Here is a 23266-nt window from a genome sequence, read left to right as displayed (position 1 = left end):
AGAGGAAGCTGGGCACTCAGGGCCTTATAAATAATATGACCATTCATTCAGAGCAAGGATCACACCCATTGTTCCTGTGTAATTATTAGTAATGTAATGTTCTCCTCCATTCTCAAAAAAGCCTTGGTAAAGACAATAAGTTATATGGCCCCTTACATGTCACTATAAAAATTTGATGAGTCTGTCATATGCACAGGACTCTGACTGTCTCTCTCTGGGGAGGTCCAGTGAAGCCAGGAGAAGAGTTAATCTCAAACGTTAAAGCCTCAAGTGAAAATCTGGAAGAAAATTACTGAAAACGTTCTTAGATTAAGTCCATTGTCAAAACTATAAATAGACAAATGATAATTAAAAGAATGAAGTGAAAGTTTCGTTACATTAAGAAGTCTGTTGGTTAAAGAGCTAACAAATGGGGAGAGTGGGAGGATTCCAAGTCAAGACTCTATATTTATCAGTATAATTTGAAATACGTCCACCTAAACACAAAATTCATGGACAAATGAACTCTCACTTGTATTTGTTAACCTTTTTTAAAAAGAGAATAGTTTAACTTTCCTCTTCTGATTCCCAAAACTCAGCATGCTCTGGGCACGTGACAGAGACTTTGTTCTTGGGAGTTCTGAGTTCCAGTGTCCTAGTTACCAAAGGAAAGTCATGAGATGATTTCTTTGCCAAAAGTGATCACCCATGAGATTAGGTAACTGAAGCCTTTTAAAGGGTCATTTCATCCCTCGTCAACACTGTCACTTTCCTGAAAAATCAAGCTCTTCTCTAAGAGACCTCAGCCCTGCCTTTTGCCAGTTTAATTAAAACTACACCAAGGGTAAATAAACACAAGAGGAACTCTCACACTTTGGTTATTTTCCTTTATTGTGCCATAATCAAAGAGGGTCATTAAAATGTCTAGGGCTGTGGAAGCGTTCCAAAATTAAATTTGTGGAAGTTTTTCTATGAACACATTGTACTTCCTTTTCAGCCTACGTGTGGGTCAATCAAGAGACTTAGTGTCAGAAAGTCACAGATGATGAAGCCTGTGGCTTTAATTCTTTTTCTTTTTTGGACCATGCTTTAATTCTTCAAATAAACATAGAATGGTCCTGGAAATAACACAGATATTCCACAATGTTCCCTAGTATTTTGGGGGGCAGCGGTTATCACCTGGGAAATCTGAGCTCAGCTGGTTGTCTAGATGAGTGGCCTTATGTATCAGATTCTCAGCAGTAGCAATCAGTCACCCTCAAGGTCATGAAGACTATGTAGATGGACCAAAATGACATCTTTTATAAAATAGAGGTGTTAAAAAGCCTGCTCACAAAACTGAAAGGGGAAGGATATTTGCTTCCTTTTTTGACAGTCTGGCTGTCAAGACTGTGTGCCCCTACACCAGAGCTTTGATTTTCATGAATAAGAAATGCAGATAATAGAAAAACTAAAACCAAACAAACACAACAAAAATACAAAAGAGTTACTACCTCTAACACCTCTCTCATCAGACCACATTTAATGCTCATCAAGAATTTCTTTAAAATGAATTTAGAGGGAGGTCTGGGTGGCTCAGCAGTCTGCCTTCGGCCCAGGGTGTGACCCCGGGGTCCTGGGATCGAGTCCCACATTGGGTCTCCCGCAGGGAGCCTGCTTCTCCCTCTGCCTGTGTCTCTGTGTCTCTCATGAATAAATAAATAAAAATCTTTTTAAAAAGTAAATAAAAATAAAATGAATTTTGATGCTTTTGAATCCCTACTGCCACTGCCACAGTTCACAGCCCAGCTTTTCTTGTCTGTACTGTTAGAATAGCTTCCAGCTTTGTCATGGGACTCTACTTTTCCCCTCCTCAATAGGTCCTTTAGCAGCTCACTGGAAATATTTTTTAAAAACCAATTTTGATCATGTCACTTTCCTATTGAGCACTTAACATTGTGACTAGTACATATTTATTTATCACCAAATATATAAAAAATGCTATGAGATGATTCTTTCTTGTCATTTAAACTTTTTCTTCTTATAAACTTTTTCTTTTTATACCTATAAGCTCTTTTAGATTTATTTTGTCAGGTTCTTGGATATGTCACTCCTGAAAATGCATAGGAAGGAAAACATAAGCCGCAGGTAGGCTCAATGACAATTATGTCATAATTCCTGTTGTGAGACACTATCCACTGAAAGATATAATGTAATGTCAGAATTGTCAAAAAGTGAAAAACAAACATCTTAAAATCAGTAAGATATGGTGAATGCTTACCATACGATACATCAGTTGCATTTTTTGGCATTTACTCAAAAAAGTTAAAAACCTGTGTCTGCACAAAAACCCACAAAACCCCATAATTATGATTATTTGTAACCACCAACCTTTGGAAGCAACCAAATTGTCTTTCAGTAGGTGAATGGACAAAAAGAACTGTGGTACATCCAGACAATGGAATATTAGTCACTGCAAAAAAAAAAAAAAAAAAAAAAAAAAAAAAAGAAAGAGCTATCAAGACATGGAAAGACATGGAGGAAACTTAAATGTAAATCACTAAGTGAAAGAAGCCCATCTGACAAGGCTACATACTGTAGGGTTTCAACTACATGACGCTCTGGAAAAGGCAAAACTTTGGAGGCAGTAAAAAGATCAGTGGTTGTTGTGGGGTTGGGAAGAGATAAATAGGTGGGGCGCAAAGGATTTTTAGGGCCATGGAAACACTCTGTACGATACCATAATGATGAATACATTTTCCCAAGCCCATAGAATATACAACATCAAACGTGAACTGTAACGTAAAGTACGGGCTTGGAATGATGATGTGTCCTTGTGGACTAATCAGTCATGACGAATGCACCATTCTGTGGGGGGATATCAACAGTGGAGGAGGCTATGCATGTGTGGGGGAAGGAGTCTATGGGAAATCTCTGCACCTCCCTTTCAATTTTGCTGTGAACCTTAAATTGCTCTCTAAAAAATTGAAGTTAAAAAAAAATAAATAAATAAAATAAAATAAAATAAAAAATTGAAGTTTAAGTAAAAAAAAAAAAAAAGAAAACACCCCAAAACGGTGAATGTTAGTTTCATACATTCCTCACACCCCTCTTCCCTGTTCCCTCACCTTTGACTATAGGTAACATAAGGTCTGAATCCCTTGGCTTGAGATTCAAGGGCTTTTCGTTTCATAATCTAGCCCACAATTGATTTTTAAATCTAGCTCTTTCCATCTGCCGGCGTGTCAACGGGCTTGTACTTTCCCATCCCTCTGCTCCATGCCCCTTTCCTCCTTTCCCTGAAATCCTGGATTTGATGTCTCCTTCTTTATTTTCTCTCTGCACCCTAACACTACTAGTTCCTCCCTGTGCCCCCCATGCAGCATCATCCACACACTCACAGAGACGGCGTGTTAACTCACTGCTATGTCAGTGGCCATGACTGTGGTGCTAGGACAAGGAGAAGCTTCATGAACACATTTGGACTAAATTGTACTAAAAGTAAGAAGTTCATTCAAGAATAAAATAGCAAAATACATACGAAGCATTGCGCCGTCATCATCATCATCATCCACCAAAGCCATCTATCTCTATTGCTTCTGATAAAACTAGATTAAAAATAGGCCTTGCACGTGTAGGTGACAAAGGCTGGTGTTTCATATTATCAGTTTCCTCTGGGGCAAACTTGCTGCTGGACTAGGAGTGATGCTCAAATTTCTAGATGAGCAGCACCATCAGAGGGCCCTCGGGCTGCCTTGAGGTCATGGCATCGGTTGGACAGAGGCCTTTTCCAGGAGATGAGGAACTAACTGGGTCTTTCCTGAGCCTGAAGTCACCTCTAGGTGACAGCCTGAGCCAGGGGTCGAATGCTCCCTCCAGTCCTCATCCCGCTAAGGTTATCGCTCTGGAATATTGACTTCTGCTGTGTTGCTTGCTCTCGAAGTGTTTATTGCAAGGGTTGCCTTCTTCTGCTCGTTTAATACTTTTGATTGTTTTCATGAAACAATAAACAGAGACATTTCCCACAACAGTTCACCCCTCTTCTCTCTTTGTGTAGGAGAAGGATCATACGTAGTTCACAGTCTTTGTCTTGTTTTAACCCTTGAAAATCTTTTTTCTCCTCTATATTTAGAAGTACATAAACCACTATCACGTAGCTGAAGTTAGACACAAGTAGCATCTGATTAAAGCTGGCATGGCATTTTTTGAGAAAAATACGCTTTTTAATGAAGCCAGCTAAAATATATGCACCACAGACTCAGTTGCGTGTTTTTGTGATTTATGGAGAATTATTTGAGGTGTTTCCTGGCATTTTGTACTAATTTGTTCGTTATTTATAGTACTAGTTATTGTCTTTTCCAGATACGATTTCATTCTCAGTGGCACTGAAAACATGTTTTGAATAAATCTTGGCAAGAATAAAGGCATAAATACTTGAACTTTGTTCAGTCAAAACATAGCTGCCTGCTTCATTTGGAAACTAGTGCACTAGAGCAGCTTCGCTGTTTTTCAGAGCTCTCTACCAGGTTTATAGTAGTGCTTCTTTCAAATCATGGATCTCCCTAAATTTGAAGACTTAGCTGGCAGGTGCCTGGTTGTGCCCAAGAAGATAGAGGAGCAAGTTAAGGAAGGCTAGTCAGGCAGTGCCCCTTCCACCCTCATGATTTCTATTGCAAATACAGTCCCATTTGTGTAGCCAAAGTAGAATGATCTAGGAATTTAAGCATTCGTCTTGTTTTCACATATAATTATTCGAGAAACTTCTTTCGAAATGATATTTGTATTTATTTGAGGCACACACACTGAGTCGGAATTTGTTAGGGTAAACAAACAACAGCAGAAACAGGCTGGACCAGCTGCTCCAATTATGGCAAGGGTAATCAGTGACATAGCTAATTTTAGAACTCAAGTGTCTGAAACTACAGTTCACTTGATCCTGTGTTCTCTCCGGGGAACCTGTGGAGAACTGCTATCCCCATTACATTTTCAGTGTGACGTTGGTGCTGCTGCCTGGTGATGAACCGGCTGAGTTCACCCGCTGATGGTCTGGGCTGAGTCCTGTCAGGGGCAGGTAATGGCACCCCATTCTGAGCCAGGAAAAGACCAAGATCGCTTCTTCAAGAAAATATAATCTTCTAATAGTTGTTTAAATAAGCGAGAGCCTTTTGAAGCACACTTCTGACTTATTTCTCATTTAGGCAATCTTAGATATATTTCCAGTTGATCTGATATCTCAAAATAACCACTTTTCTCCCAGCTTACTATTGGTGGATTTGTTGAACGGATGTGTTTCATTTACCTCTGTCGCCTCCCAAGGACCTCCTGTGGGTCCTTACATGCCCGAACGGTATATCCAGGGTGGTGGTTGAATGACATTGGGATAGGGCTCCTTCCCTCTCTTTCCCTTTTCCCCTTCCCCTTTCCCCTCCCTGTCTTTCCACAGGTCTTTTTTTCATCTCCTCACTTCTCTTTTGTAAAGCAATGAATTATTTTACCAAAGCTGTATGGCCGATGACCTGAAAATTTAGTTTCTTTTGATTTTTTCTCAGCAGCTTCTCAGTAGTACATGTCACATTGGGCAATTTTTAAGAAAATGTCATTCAGCCCCTGTAAAGCTCAGCTTTTTGCAAATCTTTATAGAAACTATGTAAATATTTGCATAAATCATTATAAAAATTTCAAAGTTATGTAACACAATCATAGAAACTTTATATAAATCCTTAGGCTAAGATTTTGATTCAGGAACCTTCTGAGTGTTATTGCTAGGACAGTTATCATGGCCAATTTTCAGCTCATTTGGCTACTTCACACTGTCCGCTAAGTAAACAGTTGCGTAGACAAGGCCAGCTCCATCCCTTCTCTGGCTACATATCCAGAGGTCCAGTGAGGAGAATGTAGAAAACTTTTTTTTCTTTCTTTCTTTTTTGTTTTATTTTATTTATTTATTCATGAGAGACACAGAGAGGCAGAGACACAAGCAGAGGGAGAAGCAGATCCCAGGATCACGCCCTGAACTGAAGGCAGACACTCAACCACTGAGCCACCCAGGCGTCCCTAGAAAACTTTTTTCTACTTAGCTCTGGGACAGGTCAGCGTAGGCATTATTTCGTATTCCATAGCGGTGACTGATGACAGCATGAGGGGCTAGGATATACTCTACTCGTATTCCTGTGTAGGTTTAGAGACAGATGACTTGTGGAAATCTCAGATCGAAGAGAGATTTGTAGTTGTACAAACTCATGGTCAAGATACAAAGGAATTCAATAAATAGTTGTGAGTTGAGTGACTGACCAGGGATTTAAGAGCTTAATTTTAAAGATAGTTTAGAAGAAATATAAATGTTTTGGATTGTACTCTTAATGTTTATTGTTTGCAGCTAATTTTTTAAAAGATTTATTTATTTGAGAGAGAGAGAGAGCGCGCGCAAGTACAAGGGACAGGGAGAGGAAGAGATAATCTCCAGAAGACTCTGCACAGAGCACAGAGCCGGATGCAGGGCTCCATCTCACGACCCTGAGATCATGACCCCAAGAATATGACCTCAAGATCGTGACTCCAAGGTCATGACCAGAGCTGAAACCCACAGTCCCATGCTTACCCAACTATGCCACCCAGGCACCCCAGTGGGTTATTTTTCTTTTTATCAACTATGGCATCTAGGACTCTGAAGACAATAATACTTTACATGTTCACTGTGCTTTATACTTTATATATCACATCTCCACTTATTCTTTTTCTCTAAAACCGTAAGAGGATAGGTGCTATTTTCGCATAAAGACCACACAGACATGAGGTTATATGAGATAAATGTGTTTTAGTAAAAGTTGCTAGAATTTAGTAAAAGTTGCTTGATATGTATATATATATATATATATATATATATATATATATCTCGTAGGCAAAGGAATTCTTATTTGTCTATCATAAAAAGTTTTGTTCTCTCCAACCAGGCAGGGTGTTATAGAGGGAAAGATATGAATCTGCTGTCCTGAATCCTGGTTCCATCACATATTAATGGTGTGATCTTGGGTTTACACACTAATCTCACAGTCTCATTTTCCCATTTAATAATTATAGCAATTATTCTACATAGGTACTGTTAGGATTACATGAAATAATATAGACAAGGAGCCTGGGTTGTCATAGGCATCAGTAGAATCAATTTCCTATCAGAATCTGTACCAATGCATCTAGACTATCTTTCCCGATACGTGTATTAATGAATGACACTCTTTGAGAGATAATTAGTTAACAACTCTGTCTATGGCTTTGAAAAAATGGGAAAGTAAGTGTTCATGATTTGGTCTATGCCACAATCAAACCTGGAGCTCTGACCTTGTGAGCAAACAGTAAAGAAGGCTAATCGGTTGCAGACACGGGACGGTTCATTGTTTGACCATTGAGGGAAACCTTGGGACTCTTTCTTATGTCTCTGAGAAACTGGGGTGCAGTGAACTCCCTCTCAACATTCAGATCTAGCCCTATTCTGGCATAATTGTGCCTCAGTTCACTCACCTGGTACAAATGGAACAAATTTAAGCCATTAAACAAGTTGAACAACTATGGAACTCATTAGATTCTTTTTTAAAAATATATATATTTTATTTATTTATTTGACAGAGAGTGAGCACAAGCAAGGGTAGTCGCAGGCAGAGGGAATGGGAGAAGCAGACTCCCCGCTGAGCAGGGCACCCCATGTGGGGCTCGATCTCAGGACCCTGGGATCATGACCTGAGCCAAAGGCAGATGATTAACCAACTGAGCCATCGAGGTGCCCTGAAACTCATTACATTCTACCTTGAGTATTGTCTTGCAGATTAAAAACTCTTACACCGAGGGAGAGATCTGATTGTAGAAAGAATGGACATAAAGTTTAATAGAAAATCCTCTCTTGTTTGCTATTGATGATGTGAGGAGTTATCAGTGAACCTTCAACCATCAGTGGAACTATAACGGTGGTTGGTATTACTGAGTGATTGGATTATGAGTGATTTTTCATCTTTGCTTCTTTGTGCTTCTATTTTCTTAAGAAAAATGAGGTGAGAGTAGTCAATGAGTCAGTAGATTAATCAAAAATACATGTGAGAAAAGGATACTGTTTTGAGAATTTGGGGAAATAGAATAAAGATACCTTCACTTAACTCCTAGGGATTGCTTTTGTCCATTATGTTCTGAGCCTTTTCTGCTCAGAAGTTAGATTTTTCTTTTCCTGAAGCAGCTCTTTCTGCCCATCCATGGATCTCATCAGCACAATCTGTAGGATTTATACGCAGCTGGCTTTCCCCGTTTTTACTTTTGAATGGGTAGATTATTTCTTTCCAGCAGTTCTGTTTTTTTTTTTTTCTGATTGACCCAAAATGGGTGCAGATGTGGTAAGCACATGCTAAAAGTTGTTGAATATTATTTTCACCCCAAAGAAAGGCCTGACATAAGCAGTTTCAGATTGTGTGAATTCTTGATTTCACAGTGGCCTTCCAACACTGGCTCTGTTGCCAGTGATAACAGAAACCAGGGAGAGACCTTGGGAGGTAAACCACAGATTTACTTAGTTTCCAAGAATTGATGACCTCATCTGTTCCGTGGTGTGTGATTTTGTGAAACGCAGAGGTGTCAAATGAAGTTTTGCTTTTCAGAATTGGTGCTGGGGGCTCAATCACAATGGATGGCATTTTCCCTATATTTTTTCCTTTATTTTTCAGGGCATACTTACAGATGCCAACTTCTCTTATTTGCTTATTTACACCAAAGATAGTCTCTTTGTGCCAATTCCAAATTCCAAATTTTTTATTTGGTTCTAATACCTTTCTGTTAGCTGCATGGTATATTGAAGAAACATCAAACTAGGAGTTGAAAATCTTTTTTCCTCTTGTGTGTGAAATGAATATATATTGCAAATATGTAATTTCTGAAAAATAGGATAATGTACCTTCTACCCAACACAATCTTATTGTGTTAATCTTATTGCTCCTAAAGTGTTTTTTAATACTTATGGAAACATGTTGTGAAATAGCATCAGTGTGACTACATATTTTTTTTTTCTTTTTTGGTCTGGAGACGAAAATTATACATTCCAGAGGTTCTCAGAGAGAAAGCTTTCATGTTCCCACAGATGACTTTTTTTTTTTTTTTTTTTTTTTACCTGAGGAAATTAATAGCTTCCTTCTTGATAGGAGATAGGCAAGGAATTGATTGAATTAGTATACTTCTTTATTGTCTAAACATCCAAGAGCCAGATTAATGCACTCATTCATTCACTTCTTTAACAAAAATGTATTGAGTACGTACCAAGTACTTTGCCAGAAATCAGGGACACAGTGACATTCAGAGAAACAGTTCCTGCAGCCTAGTGTGGAGATGGTCAAATAAGCAATTGCCATAAGACATTGGAGAAACCCCTGAACCTAGATTTGGGGGTCAGGAAAGAGATTTTGAGAGGAAAAGGGGTCTAAAACACAAGGAGGTGTTATCCAGATTTTTGCACTGTTGGGAAAGGACAAGTGACAGAGTGTGCATGTGTTTGTACGTGAAGGAAAAGGAGAAAAGAAGGGGCCGGGGAGCATTAGATAGTTAACTGCTTAAGTCTACATTTGGAATGAATTAAAATAACAATAAAAGCTGGTGGAAACTTACTCCATGATCATCATTAGGGTCTTACAAGCTTACTGGCTAGTTCCAAGGTTTGCTTTCTTGGAACGTATAAAGAGAATTTAATAAATTTCCCCTTAAGGGGAGGAGAAAGTTAATAGACCACTAAAAGGGCCTAATTTACCTCCCAGGATTAGATTACTCAGAGTTAAAATAGGGCAATTAAGATGCAGAAGCCATGTTTAAAAAGCTAGGAAGTATACTCAGTGCAACGCTAAAAGGGCCGAGTCCTTCAGAAGGCACTACAGTTTGTTCAATGTACTGAAGCTTTAATTTCTCAAGAACCTCACACCTTGGTTTCAGCTAAAAAGAAAATGAAGCAAGTCATACTGATTCTGTTTTTCATTGTCAGATGCAGTCTTCCCTGTATTAGATTGTTTGGTTTCACTATTGCAAGGATCAAATTCATGCTGTAAGAGGAAAATCAAATGATCTTTCTGAAATATGTCTTGGATTTCTTTTACCAGCTCCAAATGAATGAGTCATAATGATTCCATATGACGGAGCCACGTTCTAAGCTCAACTGCTAGCCCTGAGATAATCCCTCCTGATTATTTGGCCTATTTTCCTAACTTTTCATTTGAACCGCCATGCAGTGTCATTTCTCACCCATCTGAGAGTCCAGTGGACCTCTTGGTGGAGCTGGTTCTGGATGCCACGATGCTCCTTTAACTTTTTGTAGAGAGATCCAATCCAGTTTCTAAACACGCCTGGTCTGGGAGGGGTTTGAAATTCTGCAAGTTCTTTAAGATGCTTAAATTTCAATTCAAGGACTGGGGCATGCATTAATTTAAATTATTTAAAAGACAGTGGACGCTTCAAGTGGTCGGTCCTTCAAACTTGGGATTTATTCGTTCATTTAAGACCGATTCACTGAACATCTATGACACACCTAGCACTGTTTTAGATATAGTGTGGCTGAAAGTCAAGACATACTGATTCTGAGTCAGGATTTCAGTATTAATGACACAAATTCTACTGATCTGTCAAACACGGCAGGGACCGTCCTAATCCTGGCTCTGCCACTCAGTAGCTTTGTGACCTTCAACAGACCTCTTCTCTGTGACCTTCAGTTGTCACAGTCTTCATCTGTGCTCAACAACATTCACATTTACCAGTAGATTGGAAAAGACTGGAGGCGACAAGCTGAGCAGAGGAGGAGCTGCTTTGTGAGCTCTGGCCTCTCACTGTTCACCTGCCAGGTACTACCTTCCAGGACCAGCCTACCCACGGGGCCTCCTCGGACAATCTCCTCAGGAGTCACTTCACGAACTCCTACTTTTACATCAGGCCTGACCTTTAACAGGACTTCCTCCAGAAGCCTTTCTTGACATCCTCTGTGGCTCTACACCCCCAGGAGGCATTTGTATGGGCCCTGTACTACCTCTGCCATAGCCCTTACCATGATTTATCATGACAGATGTTTCATCTGTCGTCTATCTCTCTGCTGGAGTCGAAGCTTTAGGAAGGCAGGCCATGTATCTGCTCTGCTTTGTGTTATAGCCTTAGTGTTTAACACAGTCCATTTATCATTGTTGAGTGAATAAATGAGTGAATGAATGAATGAATGTATCCTTACAGGCTGGCTAAAGAGGCATTTGCAAAGGAGACCAGAAGGGAGCACACTTCGTCCTTATTGGTTGCCATGCGCTAGGACACCTGCAGTTTAATTGTAAGGCTTATGACCATGTTATGGGACAAGAGGTAATGGTATTTTGATCCCTGTCTTCTGCAGACAATGAGGGTCAGAGAGTCATCACAGTGTTTGCTCTCCCAGAAAGTAGGAGGCCCAAAATTAGAACTCAGCTCAGTTTGATGCCAAGCGCTCTGTTCTTTCCATTAAATCACAGCATTTCTTAGCACTGAGAAACTCTTTTGGAACTTGCAGCAATGGTAACCGGGATGAAGGCCACCTGGAATTTGATCTTCGTGGGTGCTTTCTCATATAGTTTATTTTTCATTTCTATCTGCTGCTTTGCTCTTATCAAATAAAGATAAACAGCAGCTGCTACTGTGCTGTTGATTGGGATTTCTATTTGAAAATGAAATCTTGGGCATCTGTTCTTTCCTGTTCTATTTTATTATGGAAAAAATCTATTTTTTTAATTTTTTTTTCAAGAGGTAATGCATGTCTATGGTAAAAATGTAAGCAATACAAAAAGTCATTTCTTTTTTTTAAACACATGATAGCATACTGTGCTTATCTCTGTATACTTTGCTTTTGTCAGTGAATAATTTATCTTCAAGATTATTCCATATTGGTTCATAAAAATACATATTTCACTGTTTTAATGATCGCATATAATTTCATCTTATTTGTAACACACAACTGGTAGGTGTAATAATATGATACACACAAAAAGTACGCCAACATCAGAGGTTGTGCTATTTACCTGGTGAGCTTGAGACTGTTATTTTCGTGAACGCAGGTTAAATCAAACAATATGACTGGTAAAAATAGAGTAGAAAAGTACAGTTTATTTTTATATTGAAAAAAATAAAAATACTTAAAAAGTTCCATTCTTTTTATTGTTAACCATTATGGTCAAGTATCACTTAGAGTCCCAGAGTTTTAGAAACAAAAATCATATTGGGGGTGATTTAGTACTGTGGTTTTAAAGAAATGAGGGTGTATGTGTGTGTGTAGATTTTTCTTAAAAAGTAAGCTTATACAGAGGCAAAGTCATGATTGTTTGTTGAGCACATGCTTTGGGCCTGGAACAACATCATCATCATCATCATTATCTTATTGCTCACAACAATCTTAGAGAGGGGTACCATTATCATACTTATTTTATAGGTGGGAGGCAGAAACGCAAATTCTGATTCTAAATCCTGTGCTTATAACTGTCACACACCATTTTGTCTACCAGCTACAAAATAACTCAATTCCAGAAATGGTCTCCATGGCTACCCACTTAGCCCCCAAATTCAACCTTGAAGTTCCCGGAAGGGGCTCCTCCAAATCTTTAAGGATTTTTCAGAACATTTTTTTCTAATACTGTTCATTATTTATTTATTTTTATTACTTTCAGAGGTAGAATTTAGTGATTCAGCCATTGAATATAACACTCAGTGCTGTTATATCACATGCCTTCCTTAATGGCCATCACTCAACTATCCCTTCCATCCTCCTTCCCCTTAGCAAACCTCAGTTTGTTTCCTAGAGTTCAGCATTTCTTATGGTTTGTCTCTCTCTCAATTTTCACCTTATTTTATTTTTCCTCCCCTTCAGTTATGTTCATCTCTTTTGTTTCTTAAACTCCACATATGAGTGAGAACATACGGTATTTGTCAGAGCATGTATTTAAAATCCTCACAGAGTCTGTGCCATGATTAATAATCAGCCACTACTCATTGGTATGGCTGTACCAGTTTTAAAAATATTAAAATATTTTTGAATGGTCACTAAATAATCCCACAAGAACCCAGCCACTCCCTGAGACATGCTGGTTGTTATGGTCTGATTTGTGTCCTCCCCCCAAAATTTATATGTTGAAGTCCCAACCCCCTATCCAGGATCTCAGAGTGTTTAACTATGTTTGGAGATAAAGTCTTTGAAGAGGTGATTAAGTTAAAATGGGGTCATTAGAGTAAGGCCCTAATCCCATCTAATGGAAGTCTTTATGAGAAGAGGAAGAGATACCAGGGCTCTTTTCTCCGGCTCCATGCATGCACAAAGGAAAGGCCGCGTGAGGACACAGTGAGAAGACTTGCCATCTGCAAAGCAAGGAGGGAAGCCCCAGAAGCAATCAAATGCATTGACACCTTGACCTTGATCTCCAAGCTCCCAGAACTGTGAGAAAATAACCAACTCTTGTTTTAGGCACCCAGTCTGTGTATTGTGTTAATGGCAGTTTGAGCAGACTAACACACTGGTCCTGCTCATAATCTGGAGACTAAAGAGTCAATGCCCGGCAACCAGCAGAGGGCCTTCCCAAGGGAACTTGATCTGGTTGGTTAATCCATGTAACTGTGCCCCCCCTAGGAATAGATATTTTGCTTGTTTGCAAAGAACAATGCTACCATGAGTTTTCTTGTACATATGTCTGTATGCTCATTGTATTTTAGTATTCGTTTCCAGAAATGAAATTGACAAAAACTACGTGTATTTTAACACTCTTCGTAAAATAGTTAAAACCTTTTCTCCGGGCAAAGCTGCATTGTGGAAGACACTAGCATATTGGTTGAGCTCGTTCTGGCTTCCTGACATTCACAGCTACCTTGCCTTTGAAGAAAAAGAGTTTCAAAGTAGGAAGTCTTTCAAATGCATTAGGGAGAAAGAGTTTGATATAATCCACCGCCTGATAAATGAAACCCAAAGCCACAAAGGGAGGAAGTGTCTAAGCAGCTCTGACAATGGCTTTGGGTGTGAGCAAGGCCACAGAGCACCATCGCTGAGAATAGAGGCTTAAAATGATGCCTTTTTCCCTTGGGCGTCCTTTGCCCACAAAACTTATCCATGATGACAGTTTACATTATGTTCATTCCTTCAGGAATAATTACTGTGCCTCCATGTGGAAGTTTTCTCATTCCAAAGAAGCAGGATCATCCATCATATCAATGTGATATGGTTTTGCCAGATGCCAGATGAATTAGCAAATGGTATCCAATACACACATTCATCAATTCTGACTAGTGCTTAAATAAAATCATAAGGATATAGCTTTGGAAAATACTAGTGGGCTTTCAACATATTTGAAAACACTGTCCAGACAGATAGATGGTTCTTTTAGTCCCTGAAAAAAATTTAGAATTAAAATAGCTTTTGTCAAAAAACTGGCTCTTCTTGAATTTAAATTGAAAACGGCCAGAGCCAGAAATTCTCCAATGGGAGTGTACACCAACATCACCTGGAGGGTTTGTTAAAACACAGATTACTGGGCCACACCCCCAAATTTTACACTCAATAAGTAGAGAGCGGGACCATGGTTCTGCATTTCTAATAAATTGTCAGATTACTCTGATGCTCCTGGTCACACTTTCAGGTTTGTTATTCTCCACGAGCCTTTTACAAAATTTAAGTCACATATGAATCACCTAGGGATCTTTTTAAAATGCAGATTTAGAGACAGCAGGGCTCAAAATTCTGCATTTTGACAAGCTCCCCGATAATGCTGATGCGGCTGGTTTGCCGATCGCACTTAGGGAATCAAATTTCTATACAACCTATAGCCCATTTTAATTGTCTGACAGTTTGGGAGGTTTCTGATGAAAAGATAAAGGTAATTAAAGGAATGTTTGGACTTCACCCAGTTTCTCTGTTAAATGTGAAAGAATGTTTTGAAACTGATTGCCAGGCCTTTTACTATAACTTGGCCCATGATCCTCTCACGCAGGAAACATACTCAGTTTGACCCATTCTTGCCACTTCCCAATGTTGCTGAGGCCTACTTTGATTGATTTTCAACTATATGTCAACAAACAGAAACCGGGCATGGAATGTTTTTGGTCCTTGAGACCACATGGGATGTGGTTAGAAACTAAGGTTTAGAATAAGAAAGTCTCCTAAGACACAAAGCCCAAGACAAGTGTGCTACTTCCTCTCTCTCTGTCTCTCTCTCCTTGCTTAGGAGAGGCAGGATGGTGGAGACAGATTTAAAGACTGTGAAAGGGAGAGAGGGAGATACTTGATGGTGACCGTTTTCTAGGAATAGAGCATGGACTTGCTGGAAGCTAGTGCTCCAGTGTGGGGAAATTTCCCATAGACCCAACGTCTCCAGCTGAGGGCTTTGAATTAAGAAAGTAGAGGTCTCTCAGTTTCTCAATCTCGATGCAAAGTCTCCAGGAAGGATGTTAGACTTTAGTCGTTGGATTCCAGGACCCATCCTCTGTCCCATGCTTCACATACAGGTTATATTCTGGGGAATTTGCATTGCAGAATCACAGACTCTTAGAGTTGAGAAGAACTTGAAGAGTTATCCGAGGCTTTTTCTCCTCTGAGACCGCTTCATCACTCATAAAACTCACAAGAGATAGGTTTACAACCCATCTATCTCCAAGGCAACATTTGCTAGATATCAGAACATTTACATCCAAAATCTGGGGATGTTCCGACTCATATTAGGACATCTAGGAAGTTTGATAAGCATGGACTCAGTTACTGCTGAAGGGGATGAGAGATTTTATGAAACATTTCATCCAAATGTAGAAAAATCTGAGAAGAAACTTGTTCCACTATTAATTTTGCAACCCTTAGCTCTGGATTCCCTGAGCTGGTGCTAGATTCAAGTGCTCTTTTACAGCAGGCCTCCTTCTCAGACTGCATGTCACTGGCTTTGGTTTGGAAAATATAGTACATAACTAGCAAGTTCACTTTCCTGGGGGTTGACATCTCCTTGTCCCCAGAGTGTCTCTCTCTGCCCTGATGGATCCTGTCTGCCCCCCTGTCCTGGATCCAGTTTCTATGTTGACACCCCCACTCTCCTTGAGGCCCTTCAGACTAAGAATCAAACACTTGGGAAGCTTTCTGAGCCTCATGCATCTATAAGCCACGATTTGTGTGGGTTCAGAAAGGTTAGCCCAGAGTGTTGCAAGGAATAAAATACAGATTCTGTTTTTTAACTTTTTTTTATTACTTTTAAGCATCATCAGTAAATTGCTTCACCTCTTATGACTTAAAGCAGACCATTAAGACTTAAAAAATTCACAGCCATTCCTCAAATCTGAGTTCCTGAAGGTCTCCTGTCTGTATTATCTTTTCCAAAACTATATAATCAAGCTGTGTAGCCAACTGTGTAACTGAACTCTAAGCAAATATTAAGATATGTTCAAGCTTAATATTTTCTGCGGTGTATAATAAAAACATAATTATTCATTGTTTAATCATTCATTAATGGATCATTTATTCAGTGAGCACTTAGGTTATTCTGTACCCACAATGTTAGATACAAGGAACACAAAAACCAATGAGGCATGGTCTCGCCCCTGACGGAACTCACTGTCTGGGAGGGGGGAGGTAGGCATTAGTTTCTTCATTCATTCATTCATTCATTCATTCCAAGAATATTATTGAATTTCTATCATGTTCCAGTCACTGTTCTAAGCACCGAGGAGCTTACATTTTAATGGCAGGGGCTGGGGGCACGGGAAGGAAGGAGACAGACAATAAAAAAGTGAACAAATGAGATCACATTGGGTAAAAAAAATAATCATAAAAAAATAACAACAACAAAGGAACAAACAAAAAAACATTAAGACAAGGTAATGGGACAGAGTGGTCGGAGAAGGCGTTGCTTACCAGGTGATAATAACAATGAGATTTGAAAGGCGAGGTCTTGCAATGGTCTGGAGGAAGAACATGGCAGGTGGAAAGAATCAGTGGTAAAAAGGTTTGAAGTCCTGGAGAAACCCTGTATGTTCCAGAGAACAAAGTCCAGGAGAGTCATGACTCCTAATGGTAGTGGGAGGAGCTAAGATAGCATAGATGGTCACAGAAAGATGGGCCTGCCTGACACTGAGGAGGTCACGCAGTCTTCACAGCGAGATGGTTTTCGTAAATTCTTTAAGAGTGGGAGCCTGTGGTGGCTCACCTGGGAGAGTCCTGGGGCTCTTGCCTGAGGAGATTGAAGCAATGAGTGGGAAGGGAGCTGGGTGGAGAGGGGACGTGGTAGCTGGGGCCACACAGTCGGAAAGCTTCTTAACATTTTATGCATTCCCATAAATGATAATGTCCCAGACAACTTACATGCCTAAAGATACTGCTTTCTAATGATTTTCCGTAATTAGATATACTTTGGCTCTGTCCTTTTCTGAGTGATCACAAATTCCAACTTACAAAGTCTTCACTAATGAAATCTTCATACAGTCATACCGTGTTGTCAAGGCACTTGCGATCTACGCCAAAAAAGCTTTTTCTTATCATGAAAAAAATCTATCTTTAAAAAAACATTTATGTGTGTGTATGTGTTGTGTATTATTTTTTTTCTTTTTAACAGAGATATTGAGGGATAAAGAAAAAGTGAATTTAGTCACCTTGATTAGTCCTTCCTGATAAGGACTGTGGGTTTTCTAAAAATGTTATCTCCCTTGTGGCTGGAAATAATTTAATGACATTAATGCTTAAAAATAAAAAGGGGTTTAATGCAATACAAGATTAAATAGCAGAAGTATTCGTATGGAAGTGTGTGTGTGTGTGTGTGTGTATGTGTGTGTGTGTGTGTGTGTGGGGAAATTGCAATATTTTAAGACAACAAATGATCCAGGTGTGCCCGTGGGTTTGAGTACCACCATCGCCTCGGGATGTTACTATTCCTCTTCTTTCAGGTTCTCAGCACATCTGGGGCTTTATGGATAAAAATGACATGTAATGGAGCTCATTTTAGCATCACCCTAAACCATCTGATGCATTCAAACCTCTCTTCCATAGTCTGAGAACAATGTGATTCTGGGTTTTAAAATCCCGCTTGAGTCTATTCCTGCCTTTCTGAGTGAGACCAACAATGAAGCTGGTGTTGTCCACCCCAAGCTGCCCAGCACAGGTGAGGGCTTTGTGAAATAGGTTTCATAATTCCTGACACATGCATTCATCTATGCATTCATCTACGCTTCCTTGCATCCCTGGGCAGCACCCCCCCCCCGCCCCCCCCGCCTCGAAAACTTTATTTTTAACTAAGAGGATTGCAAAGCTTGGTATTTTCGAGAATTGTGGTAGTGTTTGTGGTCTTTAAAAAGTAAATTACATTCTTATGCATAAGCTAAGGTTAGGAAAGCATGTAATATTTTCTCTCATGTTTTATCTTTTAATAGAAAGATTACAATAATAGCACTTTAAATTCAACTCAGATAGCAGTTTTTAACCAATTTTTTAGGAACTGTATTTCTCGTTCTATCTTTTCGGTACACATTTGAATTACTTTTAAACTTCCAAGTACACCACGTTCCCCAGAGGTTGCCTTCATGGAGGATGGAGCATTTTCCAGTTAACCCTGCTTAGTGGCTGAAATTGCTCAATTTGTTTAAGATTGCACCTGAATTAATGCGGTGAGTGAATTACCTATTACTTTTTAAAATTCAAGACACAGCGCAACCTTTTCAGTTATTCAGGGCCAGCATGAAAGCATAAGTGGAGTGAATGATGTGACATATAATTTGAAGAGAGATGCTAAGAGACACTCCTTTCCATTCCCTACCCCTTTTTCTCTCCTCAGGGCCCCAAATTTCTCTATTAGAAGGACTTTGGGGCTGGAAGTATGAGAATAGAATGCAAATACCTATATTAAAGAGTTAAATGCAAAGCAATGATTAATCTCTGACTTCTCTGTGGAAATGTAGTCCTCATGTTACTTGGCAAGAACTTGGTGGTGAGGGATCACATTGGCAAGTGTTTTATTTATTAGAATAGTAGAGGACGGGGCACCTGGGTAGCTCAGTGGTTGAGCATCTGCCTTTGGCTCAAGACATGGTCCTGGGGTCCTGGGATTGGACTCCCTGTGGGGAGCCTGCTTCTCCCTCTGCCTGTATCTCTGCCCCCTCGCTCTGTGTCTCTCATGAATAAATACATAAAATCTTAAAAAAGAAAAGAATAGTAGAGGACATACAAGTCCTAATTTTCTTACCCTTTTTTTTTAAAAATCCAGAATGTATGTGAAGAACTGGGGAGCTGTAGAGGGAAAAAAGGATTGTGTAAGTAAGTGGCAGAGGGATGAGGGCTCCTCATGTGCCTGTTTGACTCAATTCTTCCAGAAACTCTTTCCATCTCTGCACACTCATTCCATTTTTCAGATTTGCCCTTTCCGACCTCCACCCAGCCTCTTAATGGAATTCTCTCCGTCTGCAAGTCTCAGTTTAAATGCTGCTTGTTTCCAGAACTCTTCTCCAACAGTGATTCCCTTCCTCCTCTCTTGATTCCTGAAGTGCATCCCCTGTACCTCCACAGCACAATGTGTGCCTCTCTTGCAGTCAGCTTTTCTTACAGGGATTTTTCGGTTCTCTCTCTCTCTCTCTCTCTCTCTCTCTCTCTCTCTCTCTCTTGCCAGGTTGTGAGCTCTTCAATGGCTGGGACGAAGGGTCCTTTTTTCTCTGGAGGACCTGGCCTAGTTAGTCAGTAAATGGAGAATAAATGCATTTCAGTGCGGCTCTTGTGTGCTTCCCACTTGTTTATGCCCTATATTAGATGATAACCATTGCGGGATCAACTTCCATTTCAATACCTTTAATTTTTTTTTTGTAGGTTTTTTAGTCATTACTACTTTTTTTTTCACTCTGAGTTCCTCACAATCCTTATAAAATGGAAACTGCATATGTAAAGTCTAATTCTGTATTTATCACTGTCCTCCAGCCCTCTGGTCAACCTGACTGACGGCTGTTCCCTGCTTGACAGAGGAAGAGCAGCTATGGGTCGGGTTGAAAACCTCCACCTCCTGACCTCTCTCACTTGCTAGGTTTTGCTTCCCTCTTCCACATGAGACTCCTTCTTCACCATGCTACTTTGCATTTCATTTGTTGTGTGTCCTCTGAGAGATTGTTTCATCATGCTTCTCTTCTTTTCTATATCTCTTGGACCACTCCAGGGAATGCTCTGGCCAGCATGTAAATATACGCAAGTCTTTTTTCAGTAAAAAACTCATAAGCACATGTTCTTATATCTCTGTTCTTCCTTCATCTTTATTCAATAAAATAATTATTACTCGCAATCCGAATCTCAGTTTTCATTTACTCCTGACAAATGTCATTGCCAAAGTGAAGGCTCGTTTTGGTCTTCAATCTTACTTTTATCCTTGCTACATTTGACTATAGGGAACATAGTCAAATTTCTGAAACTTTCTGCTTTTCCAACTTCCTGATTTTCGCTTACATCTCCAGCCAGTCCCTTGAGCTGACTCTCTGAGCCACTCTTTTTCCATTTGCTGCCTCAACGCTGATATTTTCCAAGGCCCTGCTCTTGGCTTGCTTCTCTTCTCACTTTGCACATTCTCCAAGGGTAATTTCTTCATGCACACGGCATCCACTCCCAGCTGTGCTGAAGGACTCTCAAATATCTATGCTCATCCAGATTAAACTCAGCAGGTGCCCAGTCTGGAGCTCAGGAGTCCTCTCAAATTTTCCCTTTTTTGTTGTCCTACAGCTAAGCTGACGCCGAATAGCTTCTTCCTGCTTTCTCCAAAAGAGAAAAGAGGGGATCGGGATGAAGAAAAGTTTCTCACTTGTGGAAGAAACACGGCCAGAGATCGGGTTCAGAGCACCATGCTTGACCTTGCCTTGGTGAGCATAGTGTACGTGAGTGAGGTCTTCTCAGGGTGTGTTCTTCCCCTCAAGGGCTGAGTGACGGCTCCCAGGAAGCCTCCTTATAGCCATATGTCTCCTCTCCTATCTCCTCCGTCTCACTCTCATACCTTCTCCCTATCGTACCTTTTCTTCCTTTGCCTCCTTCTCTCTCCATACATGTGACTTTCTTCACATTGGAGAAAACATTGCATATTTGAATGGACTAGAGATAGAAGGTCTTTCATCCTGCTTTTATTGTAGATTTTTAAGATTGAACTTACTTGGTAAGAGGAACTCCTCAGGGAAACAGATGGTTCACCAAACGTCTGTTGGCTTTTGAGTCAACATCTCTAGACAGAAATAAAGGGGGTCATTTTTATCTTGCTTCATCCTCTGTGTATATATATTTTTTCTTCTAGGAATCATAGTGGGGAGGTAGGTAGCCAAAAACAGGAGTCAATTATCCATGGACCTCTAGTCAATATATTTTTTTTTAAAGATTTTGTTTATTTATTCATGAGAAACACAGAGAGAGAGAGAGAGAGACAGAGACAGAGACAGAGACAGAGACAGACAGAGGGAGAGGCAGGCCCCATGCAGGGAGCCCTACGTGGGACTCGATCCTGGATCTCTAGGATCACACCCTGGGCCGAAGGCAGATGCCAAACTGCTGAGCCACCTCGGATCCCAAGTCAATATAATTTTAATGTGAGCACGTCTCTCTTTACCAGCAACCACCAGTTGTTTTGATTCCATCTCCTAACTATCCCAACAGTCGTCTGTGATCACGGTTCTTTTATGGCCCTCGTATTAAGAGGCTCAGTCTATTTCTCTATTCCTTGAATTGGGTCAGACTTGTGACTTGCTTCAGCTCATAGAACAAGGCAGAGAGTGTGTGCATCCTGACACAGGGTTTCGAGGGGACTCACACTTGTCTTCTCAGTTTCTTGGAACCCTGCCTCCACCACATGCGCAACTCTTAGCCAGCCTGTTAGAGGATAGGAAATGACGGGGGTCAGAGAAGAGGTCACCAGAGCCACCTTGGATGAGCCAGCTCTCAGCTGCCAGCTGGCTGAGACACGTGCATGCATAGGCCCACCGAGATGGCAGTCTGGCCCCAGTCAGCAGAATCCCAGCTAAGATCAGACCAAACTGATGACCTTCAGAATCATAAACTCCTTTCTCAACCTCAGCACAACTGATGTTTTGGGCTGGCAGATTCTTGGGGGGTGTTCTGTGATGGATGGTTAGCAGCATCCCGGGCCTCTACTCACCAACAGCAGTAGCACTGTGATAACCAGAAATATCTCCAGACACTGCCAAATGTCCCCTGATGGTGCAGACACACTCTCCCCCCACCCCGCCCACACACCACAATTAAGAAACAGTGAGCTAAATCAATGGCTGTTGCTCTAAACCTCGAAGTTTTGTGGGATAGTTTGTTATATAGAAAAGCTTATCGGGCAGCCTGGGTGGCTCAGCAGTTTAGCGCCTGCCTTCGGCCCAGGGTGTGATCCTGGAGTCCTGGGATCGAGTCCCGTGTTGGGCTCCCAGCATGGAGCCTGCTTCTCCCTCTGCCTGTGTCTCTGCCTCTCTGTCTCTCTGTTTCTCATGAATAAATAAGTAAAATATTAAAAAAAAATAAAAGAAAAGCTAATACAATCCCTATTTTCTAGTACCAGTGCCTATTTTTCTAGTACCAGTTATCTTAGGTCAGGTCCCTATAACCTTTGCCTAGATCACTGCCAGTTGCCTCATCAGGCCTCCTACTTCCTGTGGTTTGTTCCTTTAATCCATCCCACACATTTCCACCAGTAGTTAAACAAATAAACATACAAACACAAATCTGATCATATCATGTCATCCTTAAATAAACTTTACTGGTGCCTCATTGCCTACATGGTACAGATCCAAACTCCTGGCAGAAAAGTCCTTCATCATCTGGTCTCCCTGCTACGAATCTGATTTCCCATCTCTCCCATACACAACTTGTGTCAGTGTCATAACAGTATTTGCACGCTCTGGAATGTGTCTTATCTTTTCATGCTTTTGTACCTGAAAGTTAACTTTAAATAATTCAGATCCTGCTTTCTACTACCTGTATTCTGAAGGCTTTCATATATATATACAGCTAATTGCTTCCTGCTAGATTCTTGCTTTTTTTTTTTTGTAACAAATCTTGGAGTTATGCACAAATATACATGTATAATTACTATACACATGCACTTACATAGAAAATCGGGGGAGATTGGAATTCAAATTCCAACAGTTTCGCTTTTGTGGAAGTTTGTGAGCACTCTTAAAACTTATTAACTTTATGACTCTTCAGAATATATCCTATTACAGCAGATATTTGTTTTATTAGATATTCATTGTGCTATTTTTATCTTGACTTGGTAAAAACAATCCAAATTCTTTTTAGAGAATTACCTTTCTTCCCTAGTGTTCACGACTAATA

The 23266-nt window shown here is 40.3% G+C and overlaps 1 long non-coding RNA gene across 1 annotated transcript in view; it reads left to right on the top strand.

Annotated features, from left to right (window-relative positions):
* Positions 1-4931: 4931 nt before the first annotated feature.
* The window catches only part of LOC140594468 (uncharacterized), a 43174-nt gene continuing 24839 nt past the window's right edge, over positions 4932-23266 (top strand). The window contains exon 1 of the long non-coding RNA XR_011995315.1: positions 4932-5029. This is a non-coding gene — a long non-coding RNA (uncharacterized lncRNA). The remainder of the gene's footprint in view (positions 5030-23266) is intronic.

Source organism: Vulpes vulpes, chromosome 11 (assembly GCF_048418805.1).
Source record: "Vulpes vulpes isolate BD-2025 chromosome 11, VulVul3, whole genome shotgun sequence".
NCBI classification, from domain to species: domain Eukaryota; kingdom Metazoa; phylum Chordata; class Mammalia; order Carnivora; family Canidae; genus Vulpes; species Vulpes vulpes.
Note: the sequence above shows the minus strand (reverse complement) of the source record. Positions and strands in the feature narration are given on the sequence as shown.